This window comes from Ischnura elegans, chromosome 9, assembly GCF_921293095.1.
Source record: "Ischnura elegans chromosome 9, ioIscEleg1.1, whole genome shotgun sequence".
Lineage (NCBI taxonomy): Eukaryota > Metazoa > Arthropoda > Insecta > Odonata > Coenagrionidae > Ischnura > Ischnura elegans.
Window position 1 is genome coordinate 2902059 of NC_060254.1, and position 25678 is coordinate 2927736.

The following is a 25678-nucleotide window of genomic DNA, read 5'->3' on the forward strand; positions in this document are numbered from 1 at the left end:
GTTAAGGAATACCGATCTTGATCCGATAGTGGTACTGCAAATGCGTCCTAACAATTAGATTATTATCTTGAAAATTTTAAAGAAGCCATTAAGTTTTGTAAATTATTTAAATTATTGTACATAACAAAACCTCGTTAGCTCATTAGGGATGGGAATTGTTATTACTTTTTAATGGCTAAGAAATTTATGAAATTGGCCACAGGTCAATTATTCCATATTTAAAATTGAATAGAAAGTAGATTTACAACTAAAAGTTTGTGCAGCGGTCAGCGAGGACTAGCGTACCGCAGGCAGTAAGGAACCACCGAGTAATTTCATGCGGCTAGGAATGTGCATTGATTATGGAATGATTTATCTCGTTGTCGACAGTTTGAAATTGAATTAATAGAGTGTATAGCTTTTTTATAACGAACAGCGCATCAATGATTTATCAAAATATGTCCTGAATACACAGATATTTATGTTCAAAATACCTTCGCGAATCAGGAGACGAATCGATGTGCTCAGATACGTTGATGTATGTAGTTTTAGAGGCTTTTCCAAAAGATTTCATCCTATCAAAGATAATTAACCACGTCATCCGATTATCCTTGAACACTCAAATCTAACCACAGAATTTTGAGGTGAAAATTTGGGGATGACAACTTTTACCCCCGATAAACAACCGGAAGGACTTAGAGTTTTAAAAACTCAGCTCGAGGTAGATTGATTGGTACTGTGGAAGAGTGCGAAGAACACCATTCTATTATAACGACTATTATTTTTTGCATCAACTATTAACATAATAATGAACATAATAACATTTAACTTTGTATGAATATTTTGAGAGTCTTTGGCTTTAAAATATGCAAAGGAAGTTTGGATGGCTAACACCGTTTTGTTGACAGGAAGCACTAAATAGGAGGGATCTGCGCGGTCGCCTGGTAAAGGCGCCATAGTTACGTTTCTGAGCGCATATTTCAATAGTCGTCAACATCAAAATATTTTGCATGCCATCAGACAGCGCAGGATTAAAATAGCTTTTGCATGATGTACACTGTTGCAGTAAAATCTAAGTAGCTGTCTTTGAGATATCCGACTTCCAAATCGGGTGACAGAATTTTGGTATGGATAGTAGGTTGATAAATATTCACACTTGCCCTCACAGAATTTGCATTTTAAAAATGACATCATTCGCAGTCTATCGCGCGAGTTTAAGTTGTTATGAAATAAGAATGGATTTCACTTTAAAAAAAATCATTTGTTGAGAAAACAACTACGAATGGCAGCATAACTGAATGGAATTTTGGAGATCCATATCCGAATCCCAGTTCATTCGAATTATTCGTATTCATTACGAATAATGTCCTTGGTGCATACTACATTTTTTACTGTAATATCTTCATTTTCCTTTGCTTTGGATACCCCTGCAATTCTCTCATAACAACATAAAAGTAAAGGCTTTTCTGAGCTACATTCATTCCAAATCGTATAATGTCTATGTTTTCATGTGTATACTGTGATGAAGTACAACACTAGGTCGTTTTTATCCGATATGTTTATTATTATTCTGTTTCCCGGGAATCTTGGTTTGAGTCCAGTTAATGGCCAATGCTCTGTAAATATACGATAAGAGATCTTTTCATATCCATTATTATCAATTTATTTCATTCTAAGTACGTTATTATTGGAGAAACCGTTGCATAAACATACAGGCGATTTTAATTGCTTTTCGTCGTCATGGAGCGCTCTGTCGGCGAACATTCTTAAGTGTGTCTTCGAGCGTGAATGCGAATTTATTAAAAAGTCGAGAACACGAATTGCAGAATAATTTTTTTCTTTAATTTTAAATCGATGACAGTGTATTTATAAATTTCATAACGATTTATACGAAAAATCACCCAATTCTAAGGGCGTCGGAGCGAAGAACCAACTCGTTAAGTCGCTATTCAAAAAAATCGCACGATTTTAATTTAAGCCAATGTTTTAAATTATTTCAAAAATAGCATAAATTGAGAGCTGCTGTTTAGTATTCGAGACTTGAAAATTATAAAATTCTATTGTGCTATAGAATTTTCGGTTCTTGGCAGTAGGTCAAGAAACATCACTCGCTCTTACCAGGTCGTACTATGCTGTTTTTGATGTCGCATTTCTTATTGAAAAATTATGATATCATCTTGATATGTTTGGAGCTTGTAGACTACGTGGTATGCATTCTCTCGTGATTGAGTTTAGGCATGAGAGTGATAATACTACAGTGAGTTTAGTAGTAAACTCACTGTAGTATTAGCGAAGCTACTGCTTGTGCGCAGACTAACTTTACCGGCAGATCCAAGTTCCAAGAACCAAGCGCGTGGTGTGAAGGTCACGCTACGCGGCTATTGGTCTGCGCGAGTCAAAGGTTGACTTACAACGACTTACTCTTGATTGCATGAGATATGATAAGGCTCCAGGATATGGCATCCAGGAGGCAGGAACCAACAACGAAAGGGAGTTTATTAAACTCTCTTACATGAAATGTAGGACAGTAGAATACATATATCTACCACAGAAGTCCATTCTATCTCATCGAATAGTCGGTTATCCCACTGAAACGTACGAGAAAACAATTGTGTCCTTTTATGTGTTAAAATCTAGTCATTTATTTTTTTAAATATACCGCAGAGTAGCATTTTTTAAACAATTTTCTCGTATCCCATGTTGTCATCACAATAAGTCAGCAATCCTAAGATTGGTTTGACGCAGCTCTCCATTCCTCTCTCCCATCCGCTAATCTCTTCATAGCGACGTATTTATTTTCTTTTACATCCTTAATAATCTGTCCTATGTAACTCATTCAGGGCCGTCGTTTGCCCTTTCCCCCTTCCACCTGTCATTCCAGATAGTGGAAAATTATAATCTGAGGTGAGAAAGAGAAAATTTTCAAATTTGGGATGCAGGGAAATGTTGGTCGTGGTCTATTTTATGTACTCTAAATGTTTCGAGGCCATAAGGTACGCTTTAAGCGAGTAATATCCCGTTCTCCTATCGCCCTGTGAAGAGAGGTAGCGTATTGCAGCGTATTTGAGAGCTCCTTTCGGGGACAGTTTTACTAATGTGATCCTTAATCGCAGGATAACTACAGTACTTCCATTCAACCTTTTTTTATACACTCTACCGTGCAGGATCGTCAACGCGTGCTTTATGGTTACACCTAAGGCGTGTTCTCTACCTCCTTGACTCTAATAATCTCCAGCCCTAATAATCTTAAACATCTCCGTCGCACTTGCCCTCCTGTTGAAATTTCCCACTGCATATCTCTCCTCTCAACGCTGACTTTTTGACCGCAGTTTGATCCCCCCTTTTAGCCGATGATCCCAAACTGACGGCACCTATCCTAAAGACCGTTTTACGCGGGGTACGTCATAGTGCAGCTTAGCACTGAAAACATTTGCTGAAATTGCAATTATGCGAGCTCGGGGGTATTTTCCCATCTCGCATCCACGCATTCTCGCATGTGTTCTAGCAATTCACCGCTTTACACGACGCATTTTTGACTGTGCCTTTGTCCATAAGTCAGTTTGTACAATGACGTGCCCCCTGTAAAACGTCCTGAAAGGCCGTTTTACACGGGACACGTTCTTGTACAATCTGACGCGTGTACGAAGGCTCAGTCAAAATTGCATCGTGTAAAGCGGTGAATTGCTAGAACACATGCGAGAATGAGTGGACGTGACATGGCAAAATAGCCCCTTTCAAAATAATCAATTTCGTTCATGCATTCGCGCAATTCCACGCCATTTTAGAAATTATGCAGTTCTAACCTGCAAAATTCCGTGCCCCGTGTAAAACGGCCTTAAAAAAGGCCTAAAAAACGTTTTGCACGCGAAACTTCATTTATGCTGTAACTCTCTCCTTGGGTTCTCATTAAAAACTTAAACGCTGTAAAAGCCTTGTTCGCAATCCTTTCAATCATTGGTCCCCACTGCTGATCCCTGTGGATAGACACACTAGTGGGAATAAGTGTAACCTTTGTGTTATCCACTTGCCGCTCCGTTCAGGTGGAAAGGAGCGGCAATGGATCGGGTGCAGGTGAGCTGGGAAGCGGCCGCAAGGGCGGAAGCCGCGCCGGGACTCCGCACCCGGTGCGATGGGAACGAAGGCCAACTGCATCCAAGAACGACCATGACTATCAATATATGTTGATTGGCATCTCCGAATATTTGACTAAGAATAGTATGCTAGAGTTTGACATAGACACGCTAATCAAAATTTAAAAATTTGAGGTCAAGAGAAAGAAAAAAAAATCGGAATACCTACCGGAATAGCCCCAACTCCTTCATGGACCTAAATGCTTTCAGAGAGATGCGGTGAAACCGATTCATTGCTCATCATCACAAGTGAATCATCTTAAGAATGTTTTCATGCAGCTCCCTTGTCCGCTAGCCTTTTCATACTCAAGTATTTAATCACTTTTACATCCCTTATAACCCTTTGCCCTATGTAAGTCATTCGGGGCCGTCCCTTGCCCTTTTTCCCTTCCATATGTCCTTCTGTGATTGTTTTCATCAGGCGATTATGTCTCATAATGTGATCAGTTCAGTTGTACCGTCTCCTTCTTGGGATTTTTAAAAGACTTCTCTTTTCTCCAACTATCCTAAGCACGTCCTCATTGCTCTCTCGGACATTCATTAATTGGCTTTAAAATTAAATTTATTTTGGTCAAAAGTAATTTTGAAGAGGAGTCATGCTTCGACGGAAATTTATTTTTTGGACCAGAAGAGAGCATTTATTTTTGAAGATTTCATTTTCCAAATTCTCTGCAGTCATTAAATTTCTGTTAATCATTGTTTTTGGTATCTTTAAATTATTATCACGATTTGTTTCTTGATACAGTGGCTGTTGGATTTCTATGGTAAGCGTTTTTTGGCCCAAGGTAATAAATTTCAGGAGCTAGTTTTTGTTCTTTCCCTAAAAAATACTTTGTAAATTACACAATTTTGGATTTTTTGGGAAATAAAGCGGAATTCACATGCTGTGTTTGGATATTTTTATTGAAAATTTGTACTCGCAAAGAAAGAATTACATTCAAGAAGTGCTTCAGTTGCTATTGAAAAGATTTTCATCAGACCTTTTGTCTATTGTCGTAGTTAGTGTTTTCTATTGTCCACTTTTTCAGTGTCTTCGTGTGTGGCCTTATGCATACTGATGGTTCAGATTGTTTGCAATGAGAAAAAATTACCCACGACCGGGAAGCATACCGCGGATCTTTGGCTTAGTAGGCCGCAGCGCAGACCAATAACACTACCCAATTTTTTCGATTCCCATGGCAATTTTACCGTTTTTACCAAATGTTTTCTCATTGCAATTAATGTGAATTTCATTCGGCAGGCCCAAAATATACCACGTGTTGATGGTTGTTTTCTTGAAAACTTTACTATAAAAGTTCTCCATTAGACCAAATCTTATCTTGCGACCAAAAATAATGCCGCATTTCTTCTTATTGAGTATCGAATTTCCTGTGCTAAACCGGTACAAAGTATTTGTTTTAGGAGATCTCATTTGATTTCTTCGCCCTTTCAAACTTTTATTCGAAATATCTTTTTAGAATATTGGGTGTATAAATAGTTTTGTTTGCCCTTAAGCTAATAATATTCATCAGTAGGAATATGGTTTTTGGGTAAGGTTGATTGGATAAGGTTTCAGTGTCAATATCAGCTATTTGGTGTTTCTCTTATATTATCATGTGTCCCATTGCAATTTAATCCACGTTTCCATTTTGATTCACAAAACATTTTGCGATTTTATTCATATGTTGAGAAGGTTCTTAATGTATACTAATGAAATTAATCAAAGTAATATTTACTCCAGTTACTGTTGCCATTCAAGAGATTTGCCTAAAACATTGCTATAAGCGTAATTTGATTGTAAGATTGTAAATGATGAATGTATGTAGGAATTTTTAATTTCTATGAGGGCCGAATTTTGTTAATCACTTAAAATGAAAATACTGACGGTTAGAGTATCGTCTCCACTATCGGAAAATATTCATTTCACTACGTACTCTTCCGTACGAAAGCTTTTCGGTGCTATAAATCAGTAAAAGATGGATAATAATCATTGATCCAAAGCTCATTAAAATAATATCTGGCCGCCAGTGGATGGCTTGGGTGCTAATTGAAAATAGAAAATGGCCAAAACACGGGAAAATAATTCTGCTCTCTTACTCAGATGTAGAAGGGAAAGAATGCATTGGGGTGAATGCAAAATACATGTGTGCGTAAATTGTCGAAAAATTATTACTATTTGTAAAAATAAAAAAAATACTAACATTATCGCGACCTTTATCTGTCTGCATATGAAAGGCGACTCTAATTTTAGATGGTGCTCTAATCGATAGTAGATGGAGTAGTAATTCAAAATTTCAGACGCTCAAGTACAGCAGTGGTTTGAAGAGGCTGATATATAATGTTTCCCGCGATGGATGATATAAATGCAGGTACCCACTTCTTATTGGGGACGAAAAAATTATGAATGGTCTTTAAGGAGACATTACCGTGAGTTGTATAAAAATTGACAAAAAGATCTTCTGTAGGTATCTATTTTAACTGGGCCAGACATTTTCTCTATGAATCTCGGTCAATGTATATCTACCAAATACCTTTGAAACCAGGCGATAAAACCAATTATTAATTTTAAAGTGGAATTGGATAGACTGAGAATAGCGAAAATGCTGTGAGTGGGAAAATGGAAGATTTCTCTTCACAAATTCATTGTCATGACAATTGAGCTTTCCTTAAATCACTTTTGGGAATGACTTTGCCATTTTGACTCCTCATTTACTTAGCGCGAAGCCTCTTCCAAACACTCCCCACGCTGCTTTGGGAACGCCCGACTTTTTATGCGACCCCTTGTGGCGACTGTCGGCTGAGCAGGCCACTAGCCCGCCGGAACTCCTCCTCTGACACTCCCGTTTCAATTACGCTTCTTATGGTCTGCCTCCGAATCAATTCGCCATATTAACTACGTCTTTTTCAGTAAAAACCTTCGATGACTGATAACTTATGCACTAAAACAGTTTATCAAACCCTCTTTTGCCATACATTTGGAGTGTCACAAGCGAAAAAGCCTAAGCTATTCAAATTAAATGTTACATCTTCGAGAAAACATTTCTGTAATGTCTTTTTTTGATTTATCAACATGCTGTTTAAATTTCAATCTTATTATATTAATTTTCAGCTGTATAAATAATCCTGACTTTTTAATCGAGAGTTGAGTTTCTGCTTCGTAATTGATTTGTACAATTAACTGCCTCAAAGCAGATATTTCGGCTCACGGTACTTTTTGACAGATGCAAAATCCGATGAATCGGCCCGCGGCACTAATTGTGAGAGAGTTGTCGAAATGCGCGCTCGTCCGACGCGTGCCAATTGACAACAAACGCGCGCCGGTGCGGGCAAATCGCATACCCCCATGAGCGAATGTCTGGCTTCATGCCTGCTCCCTACTATTTATTATCAAGCGGTGGATTTGTGCAAATGACCCAGTTGTCGACGCACCCCTGAAACGCATTCTACGCGGTGGATTTATGATGAAGCTCGCAGCTTGGCATGGCGATGTATATTCGACGCTTGTATTAAGAGTGCAGGACCTCTCTTGCATCACTCTTGCAGCGCCAAATCATGCAACTCCATCCTAAGTCGCATAAGACGCCTATTCCTGCCATAACTATCATACCCCCACTTCATTGTTGAATTACCTATCTTATTTGAAACCAGGCGATAAAACCAAGTATTAATTTTAAAGTGGAATTGGATAGACTGAGAATAGCGAAAATGCTGTGAGTGGGAAAATGGAAGATTTCTCTTCACAAATTCATTGTCATGACAAATGAGCTTTCATATGACCGTTTTCCTAACTTTGGCACACCATTTAATGTGCTCATAATGAATGGCATTACTTTGGCGTAGTGAAAAAACTGATTGTCATTTCATGCGTAACATATAAGAACTCGAGGAGGAATTTAATCGTTAGCTACTTTTACGGAGTGGAGCGTGAATATGTTAGATGTAAGTATTCAGTATAACAAGCTCAAAAGTTAAGGGCACAGTTCTTTTGAAATGGCAAAAATCGGATTAAAATAAATGGTTTAATTCAGCCGATATTGAATCAATTACAGATTACAATCCATTTCAATGGTGGAAGATTTGGCGAAGAAATGGCCGAGAATTGAAGTGGGAATGACTGCATGAATATGGAAAGCAAAGACGAGACAGGCAGTCGTTGCAGGAGGTGGTGGCTCCTTCAGTAAGGGGTGGCTGCGAATGAATAATGTAGCGAGGTGGCAGATTAGGGCCGGCACATCAGCGCCTCCTATCGCCACCACCCCTGGAACTGCGGAGCCGTCATCTCTACCCCCAGCCATCATATCGCCATAAGCGCCACATGCGACGGAGTGGTATTTTATCTCAAGGATGCATAATGTCTGGGGAGCTCCATCGGTTTGTTTTGGCAGAGAGAATCAAAGCGGGTATTGGGTGTTTACGCAAAAGAGGCTATTGACTTAAAGACCCAATTTGTACCTCGAAAAGAGAATAAATCCTTTACATGGTTTATCCCGTGGAAAATCAATGATTCGAGAGTTTATTTCGTGGAATAGTGACATGATAGATCAAAAAATAAACGTTGTTAAATTCCAAATGGTAGGTACTGAATAGAATGTAAAAGGGAGTGGGATAAATAAATATTAATACTTTGTGTAATATAACAACGTTTATTTTTGAATACATTATCCCGTGGAATTTTGAAATATATCTATTCTCTTTTTTAGAATGCAAATCCCAATAGTGTAAGCTAACCGAAGTAAATTCTTAAATAAAATCTTTATAATTCACTAAAATTCATGAAAAAATTTCATTCTATATGATTCGATCTCGGATCAGGGCTCACTTAGAGTTTTGCAGCAACTTATCTCACCAATACTTAAATTGCCTGGCCAATAACATACAGCATATAACTCAATATTACATAAAAAAAAGACTTTGAAATGGCGCGGTGTTGTAAATAGGGGTCTAATATCAATTAAATCATGAATATAGGTGTGCTATGAAATTAAAATTCGGCGAATAATCAAAGTGCTACTCGTAACTCATTTGTAGATCATACGCCAGTTTGCAATAACGGACAAGTACTATCCTAATCATCACGTTATCGTTTGAACAGTTTGATGCAATATTATACCTTGAAGGAAATCTTATGTTTTAAAATTAGTTTCCTGATCATCAAATGTACAGAACGAGAGAGTATTTTATTATTTTTTGACTACCTTTAGATCCTTAAAATTTTAGATCGATAATAATTTTTCATATTTCAAGTCGAAAATGGCGCAGCCATCGTTGACCCAAAAGCCCTTACCTACAATGTTCCCACCAAATCGTTTAATTAATTTCATTTATTTATTTCCTTTAAACTTAGTTAAAATTGTTTTTATGATAATTTAATAGTAAAAATGATCTACATTAGTATTTCTCTTGGATTTAATTCGATCGATGGGTCCATTTATTCAAAAGGGAATTAGATTAATTAAATCCGCTGAAATGTTTTGAGGACTCCATATTATCACATTCTGTTTGATATAGCGGAAGATTACTAAGAATATGTGGGAGTTCCTCAGATCAATTCATATTCCTTGCATTTAATGATCTTGTTATCATGACATGCATAATTTGTTTTCCTTACATTCTCTCGACATTTCCCTCGGTTAAATTCTTTGTAATCGTTCGTTATTTTAATGGCTAGGGGGACGCGAGGTTTCCTCGCATGGAGTCCATGTTTCATTCATGCCGTCATTTATTTTTCGAATACATTGACGTAACAGCAGTCTTTTGTTATGATGTGTTCAGAGCAGTCGGTGTGGAGTGTGTTAGTACCTTCCCCGAACAACAGGAGGCACTCGCGTCCTCAGGCAGACCTCATCCAAATGCACCCCCCGCCACTTACCCAAGCCCTCGACTCGGCTGGAATTCGCCCTATTTCAACCCCCTTTCCCTCATTATTCCTCCGCACGAACCTCCCTGCCCCCCCCCCCTCCCTGACACCCCCGTGCCGGCTTCCTGATGTTCACTAAGTCTCGTTTTGGACAAAGCGAGATGTATTCATCCACATATTCAACTACATGGTATCCTGCGAGCTGCTTCAAGGGAGAAAGATTTGAGGTTCTCTGGGAGGATAATATGGCTCTGGGTAAATTGCTCCTTCTCCAAGACGGATCTATTTACCCAGTTAACAACCCGAGAAGAATATCTGCACCCCAAGAATGTTTGGAAGCGGGTTGGTTTTCAACAGCAGGAAATACGCCAAGCGTGCACTTCACGCAAATGAAAAAACAGTCAAGATTTATAATAATAATTTCATTTATTTTCATGAGCACCTGGCCCTTGAGATAAAAACTGCTCACATTAGTCCTGACGATGTCCCAGGCAGAGGGGGAGAAACGTTGACTTTTAAGCTGCAAGAAAAGGATTAACCCAAAAGTTTTATTCATCTATATATCATAAAGCCCCTTAGCGACCACTCATTCATTCATTAACTCACTCATACAAATGTTTGGGGTGAACGAGACGAGATACGGCAAAAAGTCTGATGAAGACCCCCTCTAAAATTGTCTGAAACCCCAGGAATAATTATGAAAACACTAAATTTACAATTATTTATCTGTCTATTCATATAAAATTGAGTATGGGGATTAGTTTAAAAAAATGGCCACCAAATTCCAATGGCGGCGCGGCAGTCAGACAAACGAACAATCATAGCAACATATTTGTTTATGCAAACAAGAGGAGCTAAATTGGGAAAGAAGATAAAGGAATTAAAACGAAAAACTAATAAATATGAGGAAGGAAATTAAGAAAGTAATATTTGAAGTGTCTATTTCTTTGCGTCTTCTTTCCGCAAGAACAAACATCTGTTTAAATCAAAGCGCATTCAAATGAAAAGCGGAGAAGTATAAGTTAGGAAATTAGTTGTTGTTTTTGGTATATTACATCGAAAGTGTGGTGGTTATTAATTTCAAAGGTGACAAGTGCACTAAATGCCAATTTAGAAATATGATTCGTGCAGTTGACTATAGTTCGTATCTTGTTGGCGATACACGATTGCAGTAGAAAGACTTTTAAACAAGTCTTACATAATATAGGTTGGTAAAAATGATTTTATTTTCATTTTTTGTGATGGTGATAAGTTTTTATTTTTGTTTACGTTCTTTTTTCCGTTAATGTCCTTTTTAATGTACAATGTTATACGTGAGCTGCAGGAGTGAATAGGCAGTGAATAATAGAATATGGAAGATAAGTGCAAATAAAGGTATTTCTTATTCAATTATTTGTCTTGCGAAAAGCACGTTTCCTTGAGTGACTAAGTTATTTAACTGTGAACATTATCGAAATCTTGACATTCACAATGTCTTGTACACCAAAGGCTGTGATCCGTCACTCACCAGATTTATTGCGCATTGCGTTGGATATTAAAGCTGAGATATTTATGTATCCCGATTCATTAAAACTTTAAATAGAGGTATTTCTGAAGTGAAATCATTCGCGATCAGGATAAATTATATTTCGATAACATTCGTCATACTAGCCCCAATTCATGCTAAGGCACATTTTTTCTAGATATTGATATTCAGTCCCTACGTAATTCGCTTACGAAGGGGAACAGCTGTTACATCTTATTCGTATATCAAGAATCTGGTTGAGTTTTGTGGAAAATAATTAATTAACGTGTTTTTCATTGTAATTCGTAAAGTCGTTATGTTATGATATTACGTATGCATTGGGTGTTACAGTGGAACGTGGTCTCAACGTTTTTTGTATTTGAATTGAATAAGTTAGAGAAACTCGTAGAAATTTATTTTACTTTTTTAGCCCCTCAGAAAAATGTTTCTCTTTATAAATATTTACATTCATATTGTAGCCTACGTACCATGCGCTCGTTTTACGTGAAAGTGGAAATATTGCTTATACCTAAGCTAGCCAGTTTAAAAGTAAACGATCCTTAAGTAACAAGTAGCAAACAAAAAGTGTAAGACCTCCCACAGTGAGCACAACAGGCCGCAGGCCTTATTCGGGGGGGCCTAGGGGGGGCAGAGCCCCCCCAGCGAGCAAAGCGAGTTGACAAGATATGTACCGTGAAAATTTAAACAACTTCACTATACATCACATTTAACAATTTTAGAATCGATCCATGCATAAAACAAAAGAGAACGAAATCAAACAAATTTAGATTAGACGATTAAAATGTGTTTTTATTTCCATCTTGGCAGTAATTTGCAATATTTTACCAAATATATGGATTACAATACTTAAAGGTGATTGGATTCGGTCACCTGTGAAGCCCACTAACCAGACATGCAAGTGACGCAGGAAAGACAGTCAGCAGGTAGAATAGTTCAAACATCAATTAGTGTCTTGTGTAGATAATTAGCCTATTGACGATTTTTAACTGCTTTTAAGCATCGTTTTTAAGTATCAAGCACTCAAATTGTATGGAAGATTGAAATAAATATAGTGTAATTCTACTTGAAAGCAAAGTGATTCATAATATCGGTTGAAAATCAAATAGAATTTGCGAAGAAAGTGATTCGTACGAATCTGCATATCATTCATTTCTGGGCTTTGCTATTTCAATTCTACTCCAACGGGAATGGGGATGAAGGGGACGAAGGCGAAATTTGAGGGTTTAAAATGCGCATCCTTGTCTCTGCTTCAGTTTGATCTAAAAACACTCCTTTGAGGGATGACAATAGTCAATGAACAATCAATGCCTCCCTCCAGTGAACCGATCTGCAGAAAAAAAGCGATATCTGTCGTCAGGGACTGGGGTTTTAATGGGAGCATTACAATCCTGTCGCCAGCACTAATGGGCCCGCGGGAGCCAGATTTTCAAGCCACTCCATTTATCCCGTGGAGATTGCGATCTGCTCCTCCATGATCCCTTGAGGTTTGACCGTGTTACATCGCCGCTATCACGGTCCGGATCTCCGCATCCCAGCTCAAGAGATGCAACACCGCGTATCCCGCGCCGAAGCGACGTGAAAGACTAATCGTTTTATCTGATCCGGGCAGCTCCCCACGTGTGTATACAATCCAGGGTTTCCCCTAAAAACCCACCCCTCCGCGCCGCATTCAGTTTTTCACCGCCATCGCAAGGGGGCCTCCCGGGGTCCCAGCCAGCAGATGGCCCCGAAACAATGAGGGCCCAACGCTTTTCCCATATTGCATTGCCTGCCCGCCAACCCGTGAATCCCTCTGTCTTCAATGGAGAGTCTTTGCCGCCGCCGTGTGGAAAAAGATTTGGTGATTAACTGGGCTCGCATAATATGTGGCCACTAATGGGCTCTCCCACCGATAACGCCGTTAGAGTGGCCCACGTCTGTGCTCGCCAATCTCCATCTCATCTCGCTCTCTTTCAGCATCCGGAATGTCACCACTGATATTGCCTGTTTAGCTGTCCGGTTGCTTGTGCATAATGAAGTCCCGCCATCTGCCACTTCAACACCTATCCCTCCAACCCCATCTCACAAAATGTTTGCTTTCGGACAAATCGTTCTCTTCCAAGTTCACTTGTTTTTCCGCACCAGTTCCGCTACTGCCATTCACTCTCTCTCATAAGCAAGACTGATTTCGTTTGTCCATCATTCTGTAAAAAGAATTGGGTAAGTAATGATCTCATTGCTTGGTGTCGTGTTATTGTAAGCGAGTTTGCGTTAACCTTCACAAGAGTTTGATTACAATACGTTTGGTCTTTGTTATCACGTAGCCAACGATTGATGAAGTCTATACTCGGTGACAAATTATCTTTACATGTTAAGCGAGGATTAGGTATCCGTTGCTCCAAGGCGAAAACACTGCGACTGGTGAAAATACCTCATTAACGTTCGCTGAAAAGACTTATTAGATGTATTATTCTCGCGTAGAAACTTGGTTACGCTAATTATCCAACATTCTCTGTGAAATGGAGGCTAAGTTGGCCGAGCCTATTTTATTTATTTGGCTGTGAGTTACAGTTTAACGAATGGTCAAATGAATGAATTTCCAAATTAGCGTTTCCATCTCATGGATAGTTATTTCTTTTGGAATTAGCAAAGCTTTACGGAAAACTTATTGTATCTTCCAATCTTTTTTCTCTTTTCGTCATGGGACCGCGCCGATATGTCTATATAGCTGTCCAATAGTTTATGCGTAATGAAGTCCTTGTCGTGGGCCACTTGCAATGGGCTACTTCGACACCTACTTATCCCTCTATCTCCTACCATGCGAAGGGGTTAGGTGGAGGAGAGGACTTATCAGTCTCAACCTCGCCCGAATAAAGATATATTTTTATTATTACTTCGTTGGAAAAATAATCACTTTCGAAAATAATCCTGGTCCAAGTTCAATCGTTTTCCGCACCAATTCTACTGCTGCCATTCAAATGATTGGTATACGTGCAATCTTTGCAATCGCATAGCCAGTGGGTAATGAAATGTTTACTCGGTGACAAAGTTTTCCTTACATGTTCATTCGTTATCTCAGGCAATAGGTGAAGGCAAAAGAATATTATAATCACTTAATGCATAATCAGTTCTCGATGCAATTAGTTAACAGACGAGTTCCTAACGCTTCAAAATTTTTCTAGGTTTATTATGTAGCTTTCAATTTTCACAGTAGTCTGTAAGCAAATTTGGCAGAGGGTACCGTGATTTACTTAATTGGCTGTGTGTTGCTGAAGAGATGATTGAAAATCGGATAAATTGATGTCTTCTATATTGTTCTTTCCGTCTCTTCATTAGTGTTTTAAAAGGATAATAACCAATCTTTATTGTAATGTGACTGCCCTAGTACATTTTTTCTTTTATTGCGTGTTTGCTGTCCAGTGGTTTATGCAAAATGAGTCCCCGCTCTCCGAACCAACTCCAACACCTATGCTTATGTATTTTACCCCCGTTGACAAAATGTATGTTTACAATACCCATTTTGATTAAAGGTCAATTTTTTTGTCCACTAAAGTAATACTTCTAAGGGAAGTAGCGAGAGGGGCATATTGGGGCTTCAGCCCCCCCTCTGAAACTTTTCCCATTAAATCTGCTGATGAAAACACTAACCCAGGGATAGGCGTCCTCAGATATGATCACATTGGCTGGTGTCTGAGAACGCCAGCACTTGTCAACGGCCACTTCACCACTCATTCATTACCAGCTATCCGACAACTTCCCTCTGACAACCCTTCCCAGACACCTGCCTCTTTCCTTATACGATACGGCATCATTTCATAATATATGACAATATAATCCAAATGAGTGTAATAACATTAAAAAAAAATACAAGCAAAAAACATCTCTTTCTTTGCAAATGAATGCTTCTTTTCAGTTTTATAAACTTTTGGTTTTTAATTTGAGTATACAAGTAAAAAAAATAATCGTTTTTTTGCTCCCCGGGAAAGTTGCTTTTTTTGAGATACGTGTTGTTAGTACTTAGCCATAGATATACATATAAATAGATCAATCAATGGAATGTATGATTTTACGTTGCGTGCGATTTCACAATAATTACAAATGGTAAACCGCAGACGGCACAAGCTACCCGCGGAGCAAAATTCTGGCTACGGGCCAGACACCGTTCAGAGACAATATTACGTTCATTCATTGATTGCTAACTTAAGCATTGATGTCATTGGGTGTTGATGTGGTATTATGAGCGTGTTTGAGATAAGTAACCAGTCATTGCCCCAGATGATGAATACAGCGTGGAAGTGACGAAATTACCTGACCGATGCTTTCTGCAATTAGGTATTAGACACATTACCAAAGAGTTGAAATTTAACCGGGTTAAATACTCAGTTTTCCTTTTGAGTTGGTTATAGAATTGGCACAAAGCAAACATTTAATCTGATTTATTTTCAGTTTAATGTGAGAAAAATATGCTTGAAAGATTGGACCATTTATAGATATTTTAACGCAAAAGCTTGTGAGTTGTATCTTCCGACAAAAATGCAGAGATTCATGGGATAATTATCGTTTTTCTGTCAACTGGGTGAGATTTACAGAAAAGTTTAAAATACCACTCACTTTTTATCTTGTCGTCCTCGCAAAGTGCACAGATGTTACCTGAGTAGTCGTCCAGTACATCGACCATGACGTATTACTACTCTTGAGCCATCTATTTAATCGGCTACTTAGCTCTCCGAATAAGTTCCACTGATTCAGGTGTGATTAAGTGGAAGTTCGACACACTGAAATGAAAGGCAGTTGCACTTTTCAACACTAATTGGTTGGTTGCATTTTGGCAGAATAATTTTGGGAAAGTGAAGCTAATTTCCATTTTTCAATTCTTAGCCTTCGCTAAACAGCGCTTATCCCTCTCCATATCTTCGCAGTGATTCCAGGTTGGAAACCCTTTCTGGTGAATAAAATTTAACCTCCAAAGAGACGTATTTTGTTCTTATTTCTTTGCCGAAACTTTCCTATCAGTTTGAAATATTTTACTTTTATACGTTGGATATGATTACTCCAACTGTATCCATGCGAAAAGTTTTAAATATATTTCTATTCGGTGGTAAAGCTCCGATGGGAAAATTAAAAATAGCAAAATACACACATCTCTTTTCTGGATTGAGACTAAGTACGAATAAATTCTATTCAGCGGTCCGGTGGCTGACGCACAATGACACGCCGCTTGTGAGTCATTTGTCAACGGCCACTTCCCCATTATCATTATTCCTCTCCTTCTCAATTCACAGAGCGTTTTGGTTCGAGTACCATTGTGTCCGCAGTCAACTTGTATTTTCGCACCAGTTCCATATCTGCCATTCATATAAGTATAATATAATACGTTTATTCATTATGCACGCATGAGCAAGAGGTAATGGAGTCACTGATCGTTGACGGAGTGGTTTTCACTTATTATTACATTAGGGAACGTCATTCGTGACCCCAACCAAATGAAAAAGGCATGAAATGTGGGCGTGGTCCTTATCACTTGCTCGCCGCAATGAGCTATTAGATGTATTACCTTTACACGCAGTGGAATTTTACCAGGTTAATTATCCGATTTGCACTGATGATTGGTGACGGCATGAAAACAGAATATAGCTCATCAATCCCAATATAGGTTTGAATAGGTTCAGTTCCTACTTGCGAATCATTTGACACATGCATTAAGTCCTCTGCTTTACGTCCCTCATCTCTTGGCCTAAGTACTACTTCATGCGTGGCCTACCTTCGCCCTTCTTCTCTTCCACTTCTGTCCTCCGACGATATAATTTGCATTGATCCATCGTGTCTAACGATGAGTGGAAATATAAGTGAAGGCGGCAAAATAAATCTTCCTCACACAGCCATTCTCTCGTAAGTTAAAAAAGAGAACGTTTCCTCCCATCTTTCATGAGTTGCGGACGTCTTTAGAAAGGTGGTTCATTAATGCCTCCGTTAGAAATACATTTCATTGAGGGAAAGAATCGCTAGCAAAGCAACAGCATGCACAACGAAGAGCCCCTCGAAGCCCATGTCAATGATCGATAAGCTGCAAAGGCGCGATGGAACGCTAGGAGTAATTTGGTGACGCCACCAAATGATTTGAAAAAGGATTAAAGCCTCCGATTTTTGTCTCACGAATTGCTCGAGAAAAAGGCAATAGGTTTAAAAATTGCGGAAAGTACAGGTCTCTTCATTTTCCAAACTCTTATCACAATTAAGAAAATGGAAATAGGTTGACGACCCCATTGTTTTCTTACCTCTATGCTTCTGTTCTCATCTGATTTATAAATAAATTTTCAACACAATATGCGAATATTATTTGTTTACTCAGAATCCTTCCCCTGACAAGTGGGCTTGTAGAATCGGAAGCCAAGAAAGCTTGTTCGCGTGGCAAACGCCTTTCTCCCCGGAACGACTCGAGCGAAGACTCTCACTCTTGATTGGATCCTCGCGAATAACAGGTCAGCAGCAGCAGCAGCTGTTCAACTCGTTTGCGATGTTTTGCGAATCGGATTCATCTCACGCCTTCCGGTTGGATTGCCAGCGCCCCTGCCAACTAAGAAAGGGGGGGGGTGAGTTGGTCCAGCGGTTGATCTGGGAGCTTATCCAAGGGGAAGTGGGGTGGAAAGGGTCAAAGTTCCACCAAGGATGGAATTAAGTCATGTAAAAATCATTTGGCTTGGCGGGAGTTCGAACCCGGATCACCCGATTGCCGGTTAAGTGTGCTAATAGTTAGCTGCGTGTCAGTGTGCTCAGTGCATCTGTGGCACACCTGATTGGTTATTATCGGTTGGTAGGGTTCGAATGTCGGTTAAGCCGAATGATTTTCATCCTTGATGTAAATGTGGTCCCGGGGGCGTGGCTTTCACTTGTTTCATGCAGTGCTTTCGGTGGTCAAAGACCCAAAAGGGTATCAAAGGGTATTTTAGAGTCCAAAGCATTTGGATAGTGAAATTGTTCGCTGTAAGTCGAGCACGGCATTCTTTTTGATCACCTTTTATGGATACACGGCATTTTCATCCATGGTTTTTGGCAAATGAAAAACAATCACTGTGCTCAAGAAAATAACTCAGAATCGACTTCCGCAAGCATTTCATCAAACTGTACGGTCAAACTGATTTCATGCAGATGTGGCAACTCAATTCTTATCCTCCGATCATTTCTCCAACAAATGAATTCCTTCTGCCCCAAGAATAAGTAATTTTCTGTGGCCAAAGTTTTAACTCAATCTTAATCTTTGTTTTAAAATCGGGTGAGAAAGGAAAATCCACGCGTGGTCTCCACTCTCCATCGGATTTTGCTTCCATAGGACCCGCCCTCCTTCAGGGATAAACATAGACATCGGTCAGCATTGAAAGCAAAATATGATCAATTTACTCTTATAATCGATATTGAAACAAAAAGTTCAGCATAAGTAAAATTGCAAGGTCGGGACAATACCCAGAGCCATCATCTGGTTGGTTCATGTGATTAAAGACTTGTACTAGGAGACTCGTTCATGATTATGGCTCTGTGAACCGAAACGCGTCGTGCATATTAAATAATTGTGAAAAAGTTCAACTACTTACCTTTCATTTCAATGCACCTAACTTCCACTATATCACGCCTGAATCGGTTGAACTCACACGGGTAATCGATACCTGCTGATACCCTATGAAAGACAAGTTTGAAACTGTCACAAATATACCTGGCCCATAATATCAAGTATAATATGAGACCCTGTGCTTCGCCCATGAATTGGACGCCTGTATTCAATTAACGCAATTCTAGGGATTCGAACAGAAAGGCCCCAAGGCCTAGGGCCGTTCAAGCGGCACCCCATCGCCCCAGCACCATTGTGGTGCGGCACCGGAGATGGACTTAGGGCGCACCGCGGGACACCAAGTCAGCGGTAGAATAAGCTCGTGGCTCGATGAAGGCATTGCACGGCAGGAGGGCTATGCATTCGGAACGAGACCAAGGGCGAAACCCTTTATATGCCCAATGAAAGAGCCTTCGCTCTCCCCTTTTCTGCGGACGATAAGAGAGTCATTGACGAGAAAATGGGATTAGGGAAGTCTACGGATTTGTGAATCGGAAGCGTGTGAATATTTGAGGAGGCTGTGTACGTGGGAGTATAGCTGGAAAGTCGGTTACCGCTTCCCACTCAGAAATTGTAGCATTTGTTCATGCCGATATTGAATAGAGGCCGTTTCCATGCTTCCGATACCAGCAAACTACGTCATCAATGGTATGATATATTGGTCGATGTATTGTGAACCAGAGTGCGGCTTGTTAGTGATGCCCAGAGCGATTCAATGTTGCCATTTAGACAAAGAAGTCTTTGTCACGAATATGGAATACAATCATCGCGCTTAAACATTGCTCGAGTCCAAATCTTCCAAGAGAAGCCAATGCTTTGCTATCTGTTGGTACTCTCTTCCTCAGAATCAAGCGAAAGCTTTTTATAAATATCGTTTCAAGTCCTGCCCTTAAATTTGAGTTAAGAATGACAAAAATGACAAGGTGGATACCACAACGGTCCTTCATTCTTCCGCAGAGAAATGCTTGGTCCAATCTTATCAGACCTGACTTGATTTTGAAAGAGGAAAAAATTCATTCACCTCTTGATAATAACCTGATAAAGTTGAACCGATCGAGCCTTTTAATAAATACTGTGCGGAATACAATAAAGTTTACTTTTTAATCTATCAAAACTTTCTCGGCTTGAAAAAGTTTTCCGATCCCAGTTATCGTTTTTTTAAAGTATGATTTACACTGGAAAGCATTCGCTAATCTAAGTCATATGGACGTTAGTCCTTGGCATGGAATCAAATTAAGACCTTTTTGGTGGACGATTGGATTGGCCGCTTATTAAAGGCCTTTTCACGCGACGCGGACAGTTTTGAAAATAGTAATTGGAGGTCGCGGAGACTCGAGGATCACCATTCACGATAATCGCTTGACAAAGATCGCGAGTGGTTCCGCAGCGAGTGGCAAACCACACTCCTTCCCTTTGTGCCATTTTCCCATTCTTGCTGTATTACGGGAGAGAGAGACGCATTATGGGAAATAATGGACACGCGGGAACGGAATGAGGAGAAAAAAAACTGTGAAGTTTTGCGCAAGCTACCACGAGAATCGCATTCGGGATTAGTTAAGCGTGCGCCTTGAGCTCCTTTTCTTTTTCAGCTCTCCAGCCTTTTTTCTGTTTTGTTTCGGAGGGGGGATCATAGTCAATAGTTATGGATTACGCACCAACGGGCAGGGGCAATGGACACGCGACTCTCGTATAAGGAGGAGTAGAGTATAAGGGGCAGGAGGGGGCTGAGATGTGGAAGTGGTTTGCAGGGGTTCGCTTCGTTAGCTGGCATTCAAGTCTCCACCGCCATTGCGACTTTTCCCTCTTGATGGCATTCTAGAGTGGGCGTTTGCCGGGTCGAATGGGGCGTGCGTGTGTGTAGGAGTCAAGTGGGGGAAAGAGTATCTCCTATTGCGAGTAAATACACTTGGTTTCGACCGAAGGGGGGGGGGGGGGTAGCACAACCGAGGGGGTTGGAGGGGCCGAAGTGTCGAGCTAACTCGAGTCGAAGCAGGCGACCCTAGGAGCGGATACGTATCCTTCCAGAAAACTGTTAAACGAGGGACATTTTTCTTAGATAAAAACTTATGCAAGAACTTTTTTAATGTAATAAATTCAGAAATGAAATCAGAAAATCGCTATAAAAAATAATTATTCCGCTATGCGAGAAGGAACTGTTTCAATTTGGCTTGATATTTGTACTACAAAACCAATTTTATTAGGGTCATAAGTCTCACCGTAAGCCGCACATGACTACCAGTAATTAGGATAAACAGCGTCCATGCGACCCCTTCTCCCGCCATCTTCTACCATCTGACGCAAATGAGACATAAATACGAATAAAGAAGCCGTGGTTTCCTTGAAGAAGCGGCCAGAAGCGGTCGGGAAACGTTAGGAGTTGTGACCGCCCAAAATCTCACCTCGAGAGTTATCTTAAAAGACATTCCTTTTTAATTTAGAACACCCGCGAAATATTTAACGAAAAATTTATATTATTAGTTTTTTAATGAATATCGCTTCGCTTGAAAATCAGGCCCGGATATTGGAATAGGGAATAAATCCTTCCTCCCTGCTAAACAATTGATAATTCAAATTTTACGTACCGCCGACAGGATTGATGGTGGGATTTAGTTTAATAACCCTCAGAATTCTGTCTCAAACAACTCTTCGCATCAAAGAATTGATACCTTCAGTCTTGCGATCGTCACTTACAGCAATATTATCCAAGACTCGTATGATGGCAATGTGCTGAAATAATCAAATAAATTGAGAGTAAATGAAAATAATAAAATTTCCGGCATACCCTACATTTTGTTGCAGAAACTATTGACAACAAAGTCTTCCATTTGTGTTCATGGCTATTTAGCCAATTGGGTGGTTTCCCATTATTTTTTTATTGCCTAAATCGAAAGATTATTACTCCTAGAGTACGTATTTCACGCTTTTAGATTTTTAAATGACGATATCTATTTTTCGCGATTAAATGAAAAGTGAAAATTTTCAAGCGCGCGAAAATGCGACGGCTAAGTATAAATGCCGGGAAAAGTCCGTGTGACGTCGTTCTGGTTCCCGCTGCCGCAAGTGAGGTGACCTTGGGGCGAGGCTTGAGCGCTGATACGACGCAGGCTGCTAGCAGGTAGCTGAGTACCATGCTGGCTGGTAGCGCTTGGCTTAAATAAGGATTATTAATATTATGAACTTACTTATTTTACGAAATTACTTATCAAACGAAGAAAAATTTCCGACCTTAGCCAGTTTTAATTGGTGATTATAAAGACATGTTTCTCTGAGCTCTGTGCCTCATGCATGCATTGGTAATCTCAGACGATGTAAAACTCCTATCTACTCTAATAGAAACTAGGTCCCCGTGACGTCACGTGGAGTGGCATCGCATGGTCGCCAATCTGGCCTTTTTCAAATGAGGTTAAAATTGACCATTAACATTCGTCTAAACCGGTATTTCTAAAACCAAATAATTTGTGTATTATGAATACACTAATGGTGGGTAAGGAATCGCAATCAATGCCTTTCGTTTTCTTTGATGAATGCAACTACCCTATTATTGGAGCTGGAAGCCGAAGAAAATCGAACGAAAATAATTGTGACTTCTCCTCTCCTCTCTATTTTTTTCGAAGCAATCCTTTGTCTTCTTTCAAGTTATTTTGACGAAAGGCAATGCTTGAATATCCATTCAGTTTGAATTGAGATTGCGAATATGGAATTGGAATGCGACAGATTTCCAAAATATATCGCTCAGTGGTAGCTTTTAAAATCTATTCCACACGAATCTAAGACTGGGGGTGAGCAGACTTGGGGGGTCACGAATCCGAACGTTACGGGTAAAATCAGTGGTAGCGATAAGGGTAATAAACGGAAGGACTGATACCATGTCAAACCTATTCACTAAACAGGATTGGGTGACGCTGCTAACAGGCAAAAAGAAATTTAGAATTGTATCTCCTAAAGAAAATTAACATAGGAATTAATAACACCGAAATTGGTTTTTCGGTTGGCTAGCAAGAGGATGAATGTATCGCACCACTTCCTCGGACAGCTGAAGACACATTCTCCTCCCCGAGGATGATTGCCTTGGTGACTGAAAACCCGGTTTCGGAGGTATTAATTCCTACCCAATTCAAGATTCAAGAGGTTCAATTCTTAATTGCATTTACCAAAGGCAGAAATTTCCATTGAAAATATCTGGCTTGATCTGAATTTGAACCTCGATTCAGAGGTACATAATAAACCTTGCTCGGCAAACATTCGGAGATTCGCTTGGAAGAATGATGACCTGGAGTGATTGGTGGCGGTGGCTGAACTTCGAGGGGGGATTAGGGGGGGAAAGACCCCCCCTGTGAACCCTAAAAATTAAAAATAACGCTCTTAGTACCTTGGCAATATTACTATTTTAAATGAATTTAAAAATTTTTATAGTTTTGAATTGGCATTCCAATGTTATTAACATGTATGGTTAATTCGAATAGTTAACGAATATAAGTATTAACAGATTTATTCAATAAATAGTTAAACCCAATGTAAAAACAATATTTCGATTATGTGTAATGTATTTTTCAATCTGATAATTCTTCCCCTTCCAAAGCCGAGTGCTAGTGATCTCACCGACTGGTGGGTGAACTGGAAGATCCAAGCTCTATCTCCGGTCGAGTCATTCGATTTTTGACAGGTAATATTCATATCTGGGGTATACTTACACTTATGAAAATAGAGGTCGTAAAGTGAGAGCAGGGCGAATCTGTTTGTCCGAGAGCATCTTGACGTGTCCTCCTCCACCAAAGGCCTTAATCACCCCTTTCCCGTCATTCACTTAAAAGACCCACCCCTGCTCATTCCTATCCTCCACACCCTTGCGACCCCGCCCCCCATCACAGACGATCAAAGTGAAATGAGGAAGGGAGGGGTCCGTTCCCATGGGGGCGGTTATTAAGGAGGGGGGAGGGCAACCGCTTCCTCGCCCCCCAAGGCCTCAGGGTCTTCCCTCAACCCACCCACCCCCCTCTCCAGGAGGATGATTCCGAAAAGGGGGTGTAAATCCTACCCCCACACCCTTCCTCCATTCATCCGATCACTTACAACCACTGCTGCCCCCAAAGAAAGTAGTGATGCCACCAGAGTCCAAAGAGGGTTGTATCTCGGCAACCATCCAATCGGCTGCATTGAAATGAACTCAAAATTAAAAGGAATTAATTTATGCGTTTCCTCAATGTAACCAGAAATTCATCAACGATTTCTTTATCCATTTTTCTTAAAGTAAAAGATACGGTTTTGAACGCTTGGAAAATGGTAACCACTTTGAAGATTTTTCTCCAGAACTTCTACATATAGCATGAAGTATCATACTATTAAGCAATGCAAAAAAGGGAGGTTTCACACAATAAATAAAGAATGAAGATACAATGACTCTTATAAATGTATTTTATAACCGCCAAATATTTGTGATAAAAGCAACTCCGCGAAATTCATTATTTGAAGACGTAGTAGAAAATTTGAAACTACTGTCGGCTCCGCATTCATGCACAATTCACGAATTTTGGAGAGAAAAAAACATGAAAAAATATTTATTTGTTTTGCATCAACAAAATTATTCATTTGTTTCACGCTACTAGCTACAAGCTATAATAGTAACTCTCCCATTTATCTTCCAAATATCTGCTTTCTAAATACAATTTATAAATAACCAAGAGCACAAATGAAAGACTTTATTTTCAATGGTTTGTGCAACCAAATGTAAGGTATGCCCTTAATTTTATTATTTTCATTTACCCTCAATTGGTTTCTCCGAACATTCAAATGACACAACTACTTGAATGCCCCTCAGTCGTTATATTCCTAATGATGGGGAGTCTGAGTGAATACCGTGGACGTTTAATTTGTAATCTGGCTGTGAAGCAAATCGAACCCTTATCAATGGATTTCTGACCGTTGATATTACCGCTGGAAATGGAATTTTCCTCAGTTCTATTTCCTTATATTGTGACTTAATGAAACCGTTTCATCGTGTAAGTGACGATACTGAATTTGTTGTTCCACATAAAAAACGTTATTTAAACTACCCGGATTAAGAAGTTACATCGTTAAGAAGGAAATTTCATCGTCAAGTATGACGGTGAAATTGTCAGGTCCGACGATCGAGTTTTACTTCGAAACCCGGGTTGCTTGCATACTTTTTGGGTGAAACTATGAAGCCAGTTTTGTCATTACAATTATTTGATTCTCACCACACTTTTAATTGTTCTTATCGGTGCATTTAGATGTGCAGTGTAATCACATTTTTGATGTGTCGTGGTATCGATACGCGTTTTGCACGGCATTTATTACTTCCCTGTGCTTTTGATGCTTACAGAATCTGTTAAATTGTTCTGGAAAGAGTGCTTCGTTGTTCAGATTTTCCATTAAAAAATTCCTGAACCTCGAAATGTTCTGAAATCTATCTCCAAATTTTGTGCTTATCGTGCCTCTTATATTCCCATGCCACAGACAGCCACGGACTATTTTATCAAATCTCAGTTTCCCCCCTCTTCAACTTTGAGCTTTTCCTATCACGATAGTCCTTTTTCAAATCATTTCATCACATCCCTTTTAAATTGGTTATTTATAATGCTAAGTTGCCCATCACTTTGTAATATTGAATC

The 25678-nt window shown here is 39.6% G+C and overlaps 1 protein-coding gene across 1 annotated transcript in view; it reads left to right on the forward strand.

The window, feature by feature from the left end:
* The window catches only part of LOC124165855 (homeobox protein SAX-1-like), a 43482-nt gene that overhangs the window by 2089 nt on the left and 15715 nt on the right, over nt 1-25678 (forward strand). The gene's annotated exons all lie outside the window — the stretch shown is intronic.